The 16,818-nt window shown below is 37.9% G+C and overlaps 1 protein-coding gene across 12 annotated transcripts in view; it reads right to left on the bottom strand.

The window, feature by feature from the left end:
- The window catches only part of KLHL32 (kelch like family member 32), a 214,905-nt gene that overhangs the window by 60,067 nt on the left and 138,020 nt on the right, over positions 1-16,818 (bottom strand). The window lies entirely within an intron of this gene.

The raw sequence follows: 16,818 nt of genomic DNA, 5'->3' as shown, positions 1-16,818 counted from the left end.
TCCCAAAGTGCTGTGATTACAGGCGTGAGCCACTGTGCTCCGCCTAAACTGAGCTTATTTTATAATAGCCTGCATCTTCTCCTGTATCTCCTCTCTTAGATAACAGTCACATCTAGACACCCACATCAAGAACCCAAAAGCTGGCCCATATTCCTCCCTTTTATCTAGTCAATCGACAGTCCTGTCTCTTTTTCCTCTTTAGTATTTCTTGTTCTGTCCCTTATCATCCCCTGTCTGGACTTCTTGCAACGGTGTCCTAAATTACCATTCTTGCTTCCAGTAGCAAACTCTCCATCCTGTCTTTTCACAAGAATCTGGCCATATTTATTACCTGTTTAAAACCCACTAATAAGTTCCGATTTGCTTTTGGGAAAAAGTCCAAACTCAGTAACACTGTATAGCCTTCCATGACCCGGACTTTGCGATCTTCACATCCTACAGTGCAGCAACCCTGTCCACCCTGGCTTGGCTCTAGCCATGACAACAACCTACACATTCACACTATGTGCCAGGACTGCAGCAGGAATTGGCAACACAGATGAGCAAACAAAGGCAATCCCCAGGTCTTATGGGATATATAGTCTACTGAAAGAGAAGGCCATAAATCTAAAAACCTTACAATTACATGGAAAACTATAATTGAGGTAAAAGCTACGAAGAGTAGAATATAGACTCTGAGTGTCCGTAACAGGGATTTGACTTGGAATTAGTAAAGGGCTAACTTGGAGTTGACTTGGTGTAGAAAGTTAGTAAAGGCTTCCCTGAGAAGCCGTTTGGTGCTGAGAGTTGAAGGAAAAGCACCCTTTGTTCACTTGGCAAAGGGTAGGATGGGGATGTATATTAACAACATTTTATTTCTGTATTCTCTGTGTTCTGGCACCTGGGGTCTCACTGACTGGGAAGAGACTGCCCCTCCCAGGGCTAGCCAATTCTTTGAGAGAGCAAACGGCTTTCATATGCAAAGTAACCAATCCAGAACCATTACTCTAAACCACCTCCTCTATGTGGCTTCTACACTCCAGAAGGCAATAGTCCTCTGTCCCCATCATCCCAGGGCCAAGTACCAGACAACCAAAGCCAGCCCCTACTCTCTAGAACCCACGGAAACTTTCAAACTAGCCAATCATAAGCCTGCTAACCCTGCCTTGCCCACTTCCTTCCTGCAGATACCACTATAAAGGCTCTGATCCACTTTTCCCCCCTCACTCTTTCCACCTCCTCACCAACCCTGGGGCTTCCCTATGTGGTCCTGGAGGTGTGGTCTGTGCCCTCTTATTGGAGCAGAAACAAACCATGTTTTCAATGGGAGTTGTCTCCTGATCTGTTGGCCTCACCATAACTCAGTAATAACAAAACCTACATTTTAAAGCAGGATGATGGTGGGATTTCAGGGAGATGCTCCAAGCCAAAGAAGCAGCATAAGCAAAATTCCTATGGGGGAGGATTTGTGTTTCCCTTGTTTCATCTGAATACCCTATGTAGCACATCTCCCTTCCTCTCCATGTCACCCGCAGTCACATTTCTCCATCTTATTTGTTTTAGAGTTTGTCACCACCTATAATTATCTCCAGCATTTATTTGCCTATTTGTTTATAATGTGTTTGTCTCCTCCCCTGATCCCCCAGTAAGTTCTGTGGGAGGAAGGAGCTGCTGGTTTGTTCACCACTGTATCCTCAGAGCCTAGAACAACGCCAGGTACATTCAAGCTGCACTTGCTGAATGAAGAAACCAGATCATCTTTTCAACTTCCCTGGATCAGTTCAAATTGACCACCTCCTCCTGTGTGCTTCTAGTCTGTCCCGTGCAAACATATCTAGCACATCACTTGTCACTGCAAGCACCCTTTGACGGCAGATCTATCTCTCTCTACCAAATCTAAGCTTCTTGGAAGCAAAGATTGTGTTTCACACCTTGTGTGTCCCTGGTATCCAGTAGGGAGCAGATGCTTAATACATGTATGTTTAATGAAAGAATGCCCATGAGCTTTTTCTGTTTGCTTATAATTAGGCAAAAACAGAATAGCCCATGTCTTTCCAATATGTCTATCCAATTCTGAACCTTGTCCAAATCAGGCCATTTTTCATACCTCACAGGTCTCCCTGATTGTCCCCTTCTCTTTCTGGCCTTCTGACACATACACATAAAGGTAAAGCCAGTGATCATTCTGTTTTCTGTGTGGGAAAATTGGTAATAATGACTAGAGTTGAAAGTGTTACTGAACAAGTACAACATAATCATTCTTCTGTGACAAAAAAATCAATCCACCCCAAATTTCTTTTTCAGTCCAACAGAGAATTATTTCCTCTATCAATTGGCTACTTAGATCAAAAGATTTTAATATCTTTTCAAATGATACTTTTTCCTAACTACGAGATTGTTTCAGTTCTCCTACATTCTGTGACTTAAAAATGTGAGTACCCAGGTAGCGGCAGTGGTTTTGAATGGAAATTACAGCTCAGCAACAAGAAACTCTCTTGAGTAAAAGAAAATCTTTCTCTTTTTTTTTCTAAAAAGGTTTCATTTCTGTCACACTGCTTCTCACTTGAAATTTAGTTTCTATTCAGAATTATGGTGCATACATTGTTGTTCTTTGGGGAATATTTTTAAATAGTATTTATTTTCCTTTGGTTTAGAGCTATTTGGCTTCTCTTTTTCCTTCTATTTGTTTCTCATAGTGTGAATGACAAGTTAAATAACAGAAGAAGAGCCATAAAATGTGTCCCCAATATCACACTAGCTATGGAATAAACACTAGTTTTTCAAGTTCAATAATTTTTAAACTTTATGTATTCCCCAAACTCAGTCTTTCTGTGTGGCCTTTTCCCCTAATTGGTTCCTTCAATGGTTATTCCCGAGATTAACTACCAAATATGGTAGGGGTAAAAATATGGGAAAGGCAAATATTGTTTTATTTTGGTTTATATTCAAGTGTAATTACATTTGCAAGGCAATTATCAAGCAGTTAGGACATGAGTGGGAGGAAGGAGGGCAGTCTGAGGACAGTGTTGACCCTGTGGCCTTGCAGCCCACCCTTCCCAAACCAGTGAAGGCAGCAAGAGAACAACTAGTCTTGGCCTCACTGATGTCCCCTGGCAGGTCTCATCTACAGCAGAGTGGCCATCACCTTTGTGGTGTCTCTCAATATCTCAATTAGGAAGGTACTACTAATAAATGACCAAAGTTCATACAAGAAGTACTTTGTTTATAATTTAGAGTAGATTTAAGCCTATCTCTGAAATAATGCCACCCAGACTCACTTGTATTCTCCTATACCTTCTTGAATGAGAGAAAACCATTAGCCTTATACCTAGAGTCGGCGTATTTACCACACACAACCCACAGCCTAGCTTAGGGATGTCATGCTCAAGAGCTGTGTCTTGTGTGCCAATGATGATACAAGCTGAGACTCAATCATCTGAATTTCTGAAACGTAGTCTTAGTTTTGGCTACCGCCGTGGCTCCCTGGCTCGTCAATAACCCCTTGCCCATCCACACTGCAGTTTAATCATGCCTCTGGCACAGAAATTATACACATTATACATAATTATATGATATCTGTTTGTGGGGGAGATAATGGAGATAGTCTATAGTGGATGCAGTCATCTTAAAAATAGGTGTTCTGACATTCTTAGAACTAGATGAGGCACCCTTCAAAACAAAGCCTTAAAAACACCTTTTTCTCTTGTTGTCTCACCTAGTTCTGAGAATGCCACTGACTTGTGAAAGAAAAATAAGCATCAAGTACTGTCAGTATAGAAAACTACGACTTGGGTTAAAGATAATAATAAACTCCTCTCAAGGTTAAAACACGAGTAATGTCATTTTGATTTCCCAAGTTTTCCCCCTCTAAGATGTCCAAATTGAACAGGGTTACAGATTTTTCTGGGTAATAACACTCAACAGATGTGGCTATTTTAACAATGCTTTGTTTCATCAATGTAATTATAATCTTTCATTTCCAATTATTGATGCACTTCACTCAGACAAGTCTCCTTCGAAATGTCACCTAAATTATCCCATGTCGATACTTTACTACAGATAAAGATAGGCAGGAGACATAGTGGTTTCTATGCCCATGATGTAGTAGCATACATGAAGTTCTTACATACAATGTTGATTTTATATCACAATTTGAAAATTCCTCTAAATGAAAGGCCATCCTTGGCTATGTAAGTCAAGAAATTCTCTTTTTAAAACCACTTCCAAATCTATTCCAAATAGCCTGAGAAACCACTCTACATAAAAATCACTATGGTTTGATTTTTAACAATGTTAACTCAAAGTGAAATTTAAAAATTTTATCAGCTGCTTTTAAGGACAAAGTAGCAAATAGGATATGGTATGTATAAGGCTCTTTATCACTGAAATGAATTCTAATGTCTCCCACTTCAAGTCTCCTATCACATACACAATAAGCTTGCCACTAAGCTATTCATGCATGTAGCTTATCTTCAAACTATTAAAAATGTACCTAGTAAACTAGTAAAAAGTAGGTTTTGCATCACATGCTTTTTGTATTCTGCACAATGCCAATCATAATGTCTTTCTCACAGATTGCAACAGAGAAGTATTTGTTGGATCAAGAATGAAAAAAAGCAAACAGTTGTGAGGCACATCTATGACTTTACATGGAAAGAGGAAATAATAGCTTGGTTATAGATATAACTTAACAGTTGGGCAAAATAAACAGCTCTCCCACAATTAACTGAGAAAAGTGTTAAGTACTTGATCTGAGCTTCAGAAATTCCCTTGTGATGCTAACTAGGTGTCGGGTTTTTTCATACAACTGGGCAATATAATGGAATGCCCACTTGTGGTACCAGATACATGAGGCCTGACTTCCACAATGAATCTTGCTTGGGTCTCCTTGTTTTCTATATGTTAGATTTTTCTGCCTTTCCCCAGAATGTTGAAAAAGAACCCTACTTCTCTTGGTTTTTAGTGATGATCAGAAAAAGATAAATGTGCAAACTGCCAAAAAAAACCCAGATATAATCAAATGAATTCTCATTAATTTTCCTTTAGACCATAAGCAGAACTTTGAGACTCTTTTGTCACAAATGATTATTATTTGTGAAGGATTTGAAGACATCGTTTGCTTCAGTAGCCTTTAAAAAGCTTGTGAGAAAGGGGAAGTTCTGTAATATAAATGCCCTTCCCCTCTATGGGACAATCCAGATCAGATTCCATCTGCAGGGAAAGGCAGGCCACTCCAACTTGGAGGAATTTCCCTCCTCTGACTTTTAATTATACTTGCTACTTGTATCATTTGTTTGACTCTTCTCTCCCCAGCCGTGCATAAAGGTGCAGATAGTATCTTTAGTTCTTTAGATCTTCCTCTCTGTCTTCAGAAAGTGGCTACCTAGCAAGTTTTGATTGATATACAGTGGGTAGGCAAGAAAAAATACTACATCTTTAAAATTGCAACTTGTATTGCTTTTAGTTCTTAGTTCATGGTAAACACATAGATTTTTCTGCTCCTCTAAAAATATTTAAAAAGTTTACAATGTAAATAATTTATTAAATATTAATGCATATATTTAATATTTAAATAAATAAAGGTACGTGCCTAGAAATGTTAGCTGCACTGGAGATAAATATGGCAACCTAAAAATATGGGAAAAAGCTATTGCCTGAACTTTTCAGAACTGTGTGCTACTTTTAGCATATGTATGCACCATGAAGTGTGTTGCCATCTTACTCTTCATGATTTAGAAATATTGTAAGTACACCTAATTGTGCATATTTACTTAGGTTCCTAATTTCACAGTTTCCCTGTCTCCTCCACTGGGTGATAAGCTGTGGGAACAAGGCCCTGGTGGCGTCTTTAGTTTAGAGTTGTAGGAAAAACACATGATTTGGAGCTGACCCACCTGGATGGCTTCAGTCAGTGGTTAATCTTTTCAAGTCTAATTTTCTCATCTAAAAATTGGGAAAAGTGACACTGCATTCCAGATCTGTGATAAGGATTCTCAAAAGTGCAGGTAAAGTACCTTCTACATAGTAGATGCTCAACATACAGTAGTTATCATTATTCCCTTTTACAAATGCTGTTTACAGTAATCAAACTATAGTTTTGCATAGTCCATACTCACTGAGTGGGTAAAGGGAAGAAAACACTGAATGTCTAATATGGACATTGTTTTTCTGAGTGTCAGCAAAAACCATGGCTGCCACATAAAATCATTCACTTCTTTTGTACTTAAAAAATACTTCACCAGAGATAAGTAGGGAGAATAGATAGAGACATTATACTGGACCATAAGCAAGTATGTATTACTATAATATACTCTGGTTCCCAGGCTCTATATTACTCATAGCAGAAAAGGCACATGCAGAAATCTACGAATGGGGGAGCCGCATTTCTTTATGACCTTATTTGAAAGATAAACTCCTTGGGGAAATACAATTTATTCAGATTATCAAGACCCTGCTGTGCAAATCTACAGTCTGGGAGCACACTATGGAGATCAAAAAATATTTACTTTATTCTGTTGGGTATAAAAGCTTTTAATGAATGCATAATTAAGACAAAAAAGTGTACATGACTTAGAAATTCCACTGCTGAGCCAAGCCATTAATATCCAAGGCACCATACCCAGTTGTGATTCCACCTGTTTCCTATTTTGATTACAACCTAGTTGTAAATCAAGGTATTATGTGACTACCTAACCTGGTGCTGCAGGAAAGGCTGGTACTCCAGGAGTAGGGAAAGCAACATAAAGGGGGCTGGTGTAGATGTGCGGTGAAGGTGTGGCCTTTGGTACAGGTTGAAACAAATCAATGAATAAACAAAATCCAAACCTTTTAATAGCCTTGGGATCAGCTATATATGAAAAAAGTTATCATGTTTATTGGGCGTGTGAAGGGCTCTATGAATTTTCTCAACACTGTCATAGAGCTGATAGGATAAAGTCTAACTGTCTAATTGTTATAGAAGAAAAAATGAGCAATTCATTGACAATGCAGGCCAGATAACTTGTAATATGATAAAATAATCAAACTCAGATATTTTTATATGTATAAACATATAGAGAGATATAGGTATATTTTGTATATAAATATGTAAAAATGTATGGACAACTGTATGTAACGATCTATTCATATATTGATATGAATATGTACACGATACAATTTGATTAAATGAAAACAAAGTATTAGCAGCAATTCAAAATTACAAGGAAAACTCCAGCATGCTCTAATTTTTGGAGTCTTGCAAGACCTATTTAAATATATTTGTGCTGTATAACAGAGGAATTCTACAATTAGGTTACTAGTACATTTTCATAATCAATTGTTTGCATAATACCCAAGGCTCATGAATAATTTTATATTGTTCCTTGGGAAATTCTCTAGTAAGCTGGAAATCTAGTAGGGAGGAAGTGAAACATAGCCATCAACAATAACTAATAATTCTGGCCACAGTCACTATGTGCTGCAAAATGCTGTTTCAAAGTTCACTAAACCTGACTCATAACATAAGGAGATTGCCAATGAATATGGAATATATACGGGAAGTTAATATATATATTTTTCTTTTAATTGAGAATAGTTTATCTGAGCAACTAGGGTTTTAAACCTAAAATTTCAATAACTATACTTTTTGAACCAGGATAGGCAAAATCAGTTTAAAAATGTTTAAAAGAATAGTATAGAAGTCATTATGATATGTTTCCCTACTTGCTCTAGTACACAAAGTCAGATTGCTGAAAATTTAGCCCAGTACTGCACACTTTAAATCAACCCTCAGTATGTCAATCATAACTTAATAAAGTAGTTTTTTTTTAAATCCCTCACTTACCTACAGACTGTCTTAATCATTATTATGAATAAGAGTGAGACCTGGAAGGTTTTTTGTTTGTTTGTTTCAGATTTGCATTATTTTCACTTTTTATCTTTTGGATGCTATGAAGCATACACAGCATCAATATCTTTATGTTACTAGGAGCAATTCAAATTTATCTAAATGTGACAAATACACTTTCAAAATCTGAATATCAGTGATTTAACAGTCAGGTACTTGATAAAAAGCAGTGTGGCAAGAGAATCTAGAGTGGGAGTTCTCACACTGTGCTCCCTGGTTCAGACATCAGCATCCCTCAAAACTTGTTAGAATACAGGTTCTCAGGCCCCTCCCAGACCTCCTGAATCAGGAACTCTGGAGTGGGGCCCAAGTAGTCTGTTTTAGCCAGATGGCTAAATCATACAGATGGCTAAATCATACAGATGATTCCTTGCATAGTCAAGTTTAGGAATCGTTACTCTGGAGTATGCATTTCAGTGAAGACAGGAATGACTCTGTCCTGCATAAATATACTCTTGCAGCAAACAAATTGTGTGACCCAAGCCCTTCAACTGTACCTCTGAAGCAGGCAAACATTATACTGAATGTGTGGGACTGAGGCCAGGGTATCTGGAGCCAAGTCCATGACACAGACAAGCAGCCACTTCCTAGGGCTTGTAGCATGATAAAGGTTGCAGCAGGATAAAGGTTGGTAGCCTGTTCTAAAAGACACTTGTGGATAGACAGTGAGAAAGGGGTGGAGGAGAAGTCTCCACCCCTTTACACCCCTTTCCTTCCTCCGGAAGGAAAGCCAGAGGAAAGGAAGACAGATGGAGGGAAGTGAGACACATGGATAGCATTCTCCCAGTAAGGAATAATTCAGATTTCTTTTTTAATTTTAAATAAATACACAGCTTTTATGTCCCCTAGTCAGGAAGCATAGGATATCATGCAACTTCATAATCAAAGTTTCTATCACCGGGAGCTCTTATGGTACATGCAGAGGAATTCAATCAGACAATATGTGTTTCTAAGTACCTACCATGCACTAGAACTAGAGATGAAAGACTTTTCCAATTGTTTCTTGGATTCTGTATGCCAGGATGGAAAAAGATGCTTTAATTATAGAAAGGGCAGGGGAAACAATAAAACAAAATTTTCTGTCTACAAAGTGTCAATACCATGTATTTTGTTGCTTTTGTCAAAGCATTATTTTATTATTTATTAAAGTACAATTTCAGTATGATGTTTTCAAATTTCAGAGGCAGAGAGAAAGTGACGGCTCATTTAATTATTTGTGACTTCTGAAAAACAATGTATGCATTTCAGCAAAATCAAAGAGAAGTGGCTAAGAGGAAGAACATCTTTTACAGAATGGTGATTATTCCCCAAAATTTCAGAAACAGATTTGTCCAATAGGTTGTCAATTGGAAGTAGGCAGCAAAGTTGCTGACATTTGCAGAAATGAGGGAAGACAGGGGTGAGGGGTTGGGTAGGAGGATAACTGTGGAATTAATAGAGGAATTCACAAGTGAAGTACCACATTATATCAGCTCTGGTTTATAGAGCACTCACTGATGTAGGACAGTGTGTTTGTGAGATACTTTGCATGCATTGTCTCATTGAATCCTTCAACATCCCTAAAAGGTAGACTGTATATAGGATACCATATCTGTGTTTCACAGATGAGGAGTTGGGGGACAAAGAGGTTAAGTAACTTGTGCGATGTCACACAACTTTGGGACATAAACCTATGTCTTGGGGAGACAGATAAGTAAATTAACACAAACAATATGGTGTGATCCGTCTTCCAGAAGATTGCCCATAATTAAAGAAGAGCAGGAAAATATAATTCCAACTGGGTGGATTGATCAAGCAACTCTGGAAGAGGAGACAACGTAAGTCAAGTACTTGAAAGTTAAATAGGAATTCAGAAGGTAACAAAGTGAGGGAAAAATAATCCACAGAAAAGGAGGCTTCGTATGAAGAGGTTTAGGTACAGGAAAATGCACAAAGTTCATAATGACCGTGGAACAGGCATTGCACATGGGTAGTAAATTGTTTTTTTTTTTTAAAAAAAAAAAAGCTAAAGAGATAGCATGTTTCATAATAAAGACAGGCCCTGTGTTCCAAATTAAAAGGAGTGAACCTCATCCTGAAGACTATGTGAACCACATTCATCATAATGAATAATTTTAAGCAAGAATGTGACATGATCAGGTTGTGATTTTTTTAAAAAAATCAATCAAACAGAATTTTTCATGGATTAAAAAAAACTTTTCAAAATCTATCAAACAGAATTTTGGAGGAGGTACTGGAATGGGGCAAGAGGGAAAGCAGATTCATCAGTTAGCAAGAAGTTTCTTTAGTCCAGAAAATAAGTAATGTGGATCTGAATGAAGACAGTAGTAGTGGAAAGAGAGACAATGAGAGAGATTTGACAAGTTAAGGGGGTGGGGCTGAAAGGTCTCTGTGTCAGTGTATGTGGGGCTCAAGGAGATGGGTGATTCTAGGATGACTCCTGGTTTTCTGGCTTGGGTTCACACTCAGAAAGGTCACGTGCCTGAGAAATACCCAAGCGAAAGTGTAGACTAGGCAGCTGGCTTGGAGCTAAGACAAGCTGTCCATAGGGTACAATCAGAATAGGGTACATTATAGGGACAAGAAAGAGAAAGGACATGGTTCTGCAATTAAAAGATGGAAAGCTAGCTTGGGTTTTAGGGAACGAAATTATTTTGTGGACCAGACAAATAACTTAGATTGTACAGTATTGATTAGCATTAGACTATAGGCAGGGACCCCAGTTGAGTTATTGCAGGGCAGTCGAGAAAAAATAGTCCCGACCCTAATGATGTCAATGATAATGAGGAGAAAGAGAAGGTAGCATATTTGAGAATGACTTAAACGGCTAAACCAACACTATTTAGTGGAATACCTGAGGAGTGGGCAGTGTAAGATTATGCCAAGGCTTGAGTGACTAAAAAGATGATGGTCCCTTAACAAAGACAGGGAGGAGGAGGAGGAGCAGGTGTGTGAGACTGGGCAAAGGTGGATTTGGGCGGCATGTGGGATACCAAGTGAAATGCTGGCTGAACATACAGGGCTGGAACTCAGGAGAGAGGGCTGGAGTGAGTAACCCTCCACAGATACATGAAAGAGAGTGATAGTGAGCAGAAGGGAAGGGTGCCCATGCAGAGCTCCCATAATTGAGGGACAGTCAAGGAGCTAATGGAAGAACACTTGTAAAGGTACTGAAAATGAGTAGGAGGAGAATAGGAGAGAGCCCCGAGAAAGAGAGGCGCAGGAAAGAATGCAGCTCCCAATGTCTAAATGCTGTAGAGGAGTCACTTTAGGATACCACAAAGGCCTGCCGCATCAGACAACAAGGAGGTTTTGGTGACCTTTGTTGGAAGAACTTTTGAGGAGTAATGAAGGCAGAAGACTGAGTTCAATGGGCCTGAAGAATGAACAGGAGGTAAGGAATGCCGACACTGGGTACGGTTGGGGAGTGAGGTCAAGGAGCAGTTGCGGTAATGAGAGATGAAGAAGAGTGTCTCCCGTCTTATTGATCCTATTTATAAACTGAAAGAAAAGTGCCAGTAAAGTAGGAGAAATCAAAACCACAGGAAACACAGGGAGTAACTGATGGAATAAGGAGCAGAAAGGTAGTTTAGCTTCAGGGAAGAGGAGAGACATTTCCCCATGACTAGAAATATTTACAGATGGGTGGGTGGGAGAATAAATATCTCAAATGAAACACAGATCTTCTTTTACACAACTCCCACCAATTTCCAAGTATTAATAATGGAATTCAGTGAAATTGAGGTTTGTTTGTTTTGATTATTGATTCTGAACTCTAGCATGAATAAAATACTGGAAACACTTTATTTTTAAAAAGAAAAATGCATACTGAAAGTGATTTTAAAATCATCCAGCTGACAACAGTTAGCTTAGGTTTGAAATGACTAAAATTATTAGTGAATTCTTGCAAGAGATATTCTTTCAGGAGAATTTTTCTCCTCTTTAAAAACCTCACAAACAAAGAAGATACAGTCAATCCTACATTATCCGCATAACAGATTAAAATGCTGAAATGACTTGCCTGGCCTGCCAGTGTGCCTCTGGGCTGTCGCTTCCTGACATCCTTTAGTGTGGGCTTAGGGAATAAAAGCCAACATAATAGCATATGAAAAAAATTAATGGGGACCCTAAAATGGCTACTGCAGATCTTATGATGCATTTCAGAGCCAAATAGGAATGTTATTTGGCAAATATGATATTCTGCATTACCCATGCCAGACAGCAAATACTCTTGATTAGAACAAATAATTACTAGTTGGCTATGATTTAATAGGTCTGATACATTTCCACCCTTTTTGATCATTTTTGCTGATTAAAAATAATCCAAAAGATTAAACCACTTGTAATATGCTTTCCAAACTCTGTACTTTAACTTTCTCCAAACACAAAAGTCTCAGCTCTAGTGAACTATAGAACAGCACTCAGTGCATTTGATTATGAGTATATTAAATATATATGTTGGTAAAATCATTTGTCTTCTCTAATGTGGGAAAAAATGGTTCAGTGTTACAGAAAAATGAACATGAGTTATAACTTCTCCTCAATCTTGAGGATAAGTTATTGTCTTCAGAACACTCATTATATATTATGTATTTAGGTGATACTCTTAATTTAATAATTAAAATTATAATAATACATTGTTTAGAAGAGATAACCTCCTACAAGTCATTGTAGTATTACTTGGTTAAAAATGATAATCTATTATAATACTGTAAAATATGTAAGCTCCTCAGTGTCAAATTTAATCCCCAAAGAAAGATTTTTAACAAAAAAATGTATTCAGTGGGCAAAACTAATGAAAGACTGGTAGTATATTTTTCCTACTATAACATGAATTTTGATATTTAAAAAGCAGAGAAAAATTACTGAATGGAGGCACCTTTCAATCCCTCAGTACATAATGAACTTCCACAATGTGAAGGCAGGGAGGGGATAAGGCATAAAATCAGTATAAGATGTGATCCCTCTGCTCGAAAGCCCCACAGTGTAACTGGAGGTGGTGAGACATTTTCCAAACCACATTAAACCATGTGCAGAATGATGCAAAAACAGCACTCAGATACCTTCAGCCCTGGTGTAGGTATTTCAAGAATCTAGTGCTTCTCAGAATGAAAGTGGAAAAATAGTTTCTTATTGAAATCGCCATTGGTACAAAAAAAAAAAGGAAGAAAATCACCCAGAATTCTCCTTAACTCCTCCGTGAGAGAATAGCATTTTTTAAACCTTTGTACCTTAACTGAAGAGAGAAAAGAACTACTTCTCACCATAGCCCACTTAGTGTAAAATTTAATGAAGACAAGGGATGCTGAGTAAACATCAGTCACAGAGAAGGAGATTTAGGGCAGGACCCTTTCTCCCTCCTGTTCCCCTTATGTTCCTCCTTGGCTTCTGACTGAAGAATAGTAAGAATTTGGGCTTTGCTTCACTAGATGATCCACATGTACACACTGTAAACAGAACAACGCCTTCAATCTGGGGAAATGATCTTTCATGCTGTAAAAACAGAAAATAAAACAAATACAACAGACCCCCCCTCTCTGTTTCCCTTACAATGATAAAATGCTCTACCTATAGCCCTTGTGTCCCAGCCTCTCACATCCCAGCAGCATGCCTCCTCTTGCAGGTCACGTCTTTCACATAAAAGTGCTAAACTAATGCCGCTTGATGACAAATTAATGTCCATGAATAAAAAATACACCTCTAATAGCATAGAGTAATTTGCCATTACAATATCATCATTGGACATGCCCCTGGTTTAATACGATGTATTTAATTCATAACCTAATGAGTGATATATAAAAAGAGGGAGATGAACCCTGCAATTACATTTATGTGAGTCTGTCACCTTATTTGTAAAACCTTAGAGTCATTTACATTCAAATTAGAACAAATGAGTGATTTCACAAAGTGTGCTGATAAATGACCACAGCAGCCCAAGACAAAACTGTATTTCCTGTGAACACATTAACAGTTTCCTATTATTTGTTAAAAATTACAATGCATATTGCCCAGTGTGGTGTGAATAATGACTTTTTTACTGATTAGGTCAGAAGACTAATATGTAGCAAAATAAATAATTTTTCTTTTCATTTTTTTTTCTGATTTTTGCTTTAAATTAACTACTGAATTCTGGTGGATTCACACTGCCACCTGCTGTCTAGCAATAGATATTAGCCCTATATTCCTATCAAAAAGGGAGTTGCGTATTCAGTACTTTGGTGGTTTTATTTGAAAAGTCTATGTGATGGTTCTGTTTATCAATACATTTAAATTGCATATTATTAAAAAGACAATGATACTTGGTGAACATAAAGAATGATTGTTAATAAGACAATAGAATATACTTGGGAAAGGTGATACAAAATGTATACACTTTTTTTTTTTTTGGAAAGTTAATGACAAAAAAAGAGACATCTCATCAAAGCTTCTGATGCATCACTTGCAGGGGATGTAACACAAAATTCAGTTGCCGATATTCCTGATCTTATGGCATTGTGTATCAGCAGAGGCGATGGTGTGTGTGTGTCTGTATGAAGCTTTCCCCACTCCTACCCCTTGGTACAATCTAAAGGGGACTGAGAGGCTCTGCCTGCCACTGAGGATCTCTACCAATGAATCTTCTACCCTAATGGCAAGTCCCAACATGAAGCTAATGAAAGTTTTCAAACCAGATCAACATCCTAGTTCTGAATTTAAGTTTCTCCATCTGTAAAAAGAAAACAACCCACCAGTGTTAAGGGGTGACTTAACAGTGGAAATGGGAGTCCCTGCAAAACACTCAGCATGGATAGGCCCTCAATATATGTTGTTCCCTTTCTTGGGAAAAGATAGTGATGTTCTGGGAACCATGGGTTACCACAGATTGAGGCTAGAAACAAGCAGACTGCTCAGGGGGCTACTATAACCTATAGACTAGATTAGTGGGAACCTAAAGAAAGGCAAGACACTCCACCTCCCCATCAATTAGCATCAAGTTCATTGCCCAGCTTTCCTTTTTCCCACACACATGCTTTGAGAACCTCTGAGAAGGCTAATTAGGCAGCTAATTCAATAGCTGTCCGCACTGACACAGAGGAGCACTGCTCCTGCAATTTCGGGTTCCTTCTCTCAGCAGCCTAACAGAGGAAATTCAAGAGAAAGCAGCCCACACAGTGCCAGGTATTCCTTTCCTTTTCAGGAGGGCAGCAGCACCATTTACATGTTCAGAGGAACTGCAGGATGACGGTGAGGCTCAGGGAGCGTCCACCAGTTCCCCTTGGAGATACTTTGAAATGAGCACTGGAGGGCAATGGTATATTTGAGCTGGTCTGCCCTTCACTCCTCTGGCAGAGAAGTCAAAGAAAGAATGGCAGTTTGAGAACAACAAAACAACACCAGACATCTGAGTGAAGAGAGTGGTTTCAAAAACTCCTAGTTGACAAAGTATCACGCGAAGATGGAGAATATATCAGCTTGATTGAAGGGGCACAATTCCTGGGTACATTTTAAGCACTGGGAATTTTTCACATTAAGAAAATATTATTTTTATATACTCAATGAAATAGTCCCACATTAAATTAAAAATCAGTTGAACAATATTACCAAAAAATTACAAACAGATATAGCTATGAGACTATATCAAAATATAAAAGTAGATTGAATTGACCCAGTCTGTGATTTTTATAATCCTAAGAGAGAAGCAGGGTATATATTTTTAAAAGGCTGAAATAAGGAAGGTTTCTACATCGACATGATTTTGGTACTCATGTAGTCAAAGTTTCCTTCTACAAGTTTGACATCTTGCAATAATCACAGGTAAAAAGTAGAAGTAAAGTTACATGACAAAATGAAAACATTTGTGAAAAGACAGTGAAAATTTCAACCACTATTGAAGAAGCCTGAATAATAACTGTCCACAAGCATGCAGGCATGCTACACTTTTACCTCAGCGCAATAATGAAATGCAGAAGTTAAATTCCAAAGTATACAAGTCACTTAGTATCTCAACAAATCACCTATCTGATGGGAAAGGGGGAAACACCCATGAACCTTTAATGTTCATCTGGAATTCTCACTTACAGAAAATTATAGACTTAGGTATACCCACACACCCCTGCATATACACAGCATTTATAATGTGTATCATGATAACTAATGCTATAACCAAACTGTGTCAACATGCATCACTGATTACTGTCTGCCATGGGGAAAGTGAATCAGGTGATGATGAGTAAAGCCCAAGTTGCAATATTTGATGTAGAAATGTCAAATAAAAGTAATTTCAATTTCACAAGTCAAACACACACTTTTGAAGTCTTATAACCTTTCTACATGATTCCCATTTGCTACAGGCAGAAAGGGATTAAAAATAGCTTTCCCATACCACCTAACAATATTGAGAGGAAAAGAAAGGAAAATAAAGTAAAAAAAAAATCATTAACCATTTACTGTTAGATTAAATGTGCTGAAATAATCATAAGAATTCCATATACTGTATTTGAATTTTCCTCAGGTGAACATGGCTGACCTTCCTCACACTGTCTCCCTGGGAAGTGCTTGTTCCTATCTTCCAGGGTTGTTGGGAAGATTAAATAAGATGCTAGACGAGAGAGAGCTTTGTAAACTACTTAAGTGGTAATGGAAGTCAATGATAAAAGTATATATTTAAAATGAGAGAAAATGATTTAAAAGGAAAATAAAGTAATTGGGCAGGAAAGCAAAACTTTTCTGCTCACTCATATCATGTCATATGCACAAAGATAGTGGCATTAAATTGTGTGATGAATTTATTATTTCTTCAAATTATTTTTTTAATGCTATAATAAATGCAAGTGAAGGTGATACCAGTGGGGGAAATGGGAGGATCCTAAAATTGGAAATTAGTTAGTTACACTCTATAAAGTCCAAGAGACTCATAGCCATACTGTTTGCCTAAGATGCCCCATAGACTTCTATCTAACAAGGAGTTTTCATCC

Source organism: Papio anubis, chromosome 6, assembly GCF_008728515.1.
Source record: "Papio anubis isolate 15944 chromosome 6, Panubis1.0, whole genome shotgun sequence".
NCBI classification, from domain to species: Eukaryota; Metazoa; Chordata; class Mammalia; order Primates; family Cercopithecidae; genus Papio; species Papio anubis.
Note: the sequence above shows the minus strand (reverse complement) of the source record. Positions and strands in the feature narration are given on the sequence as shown.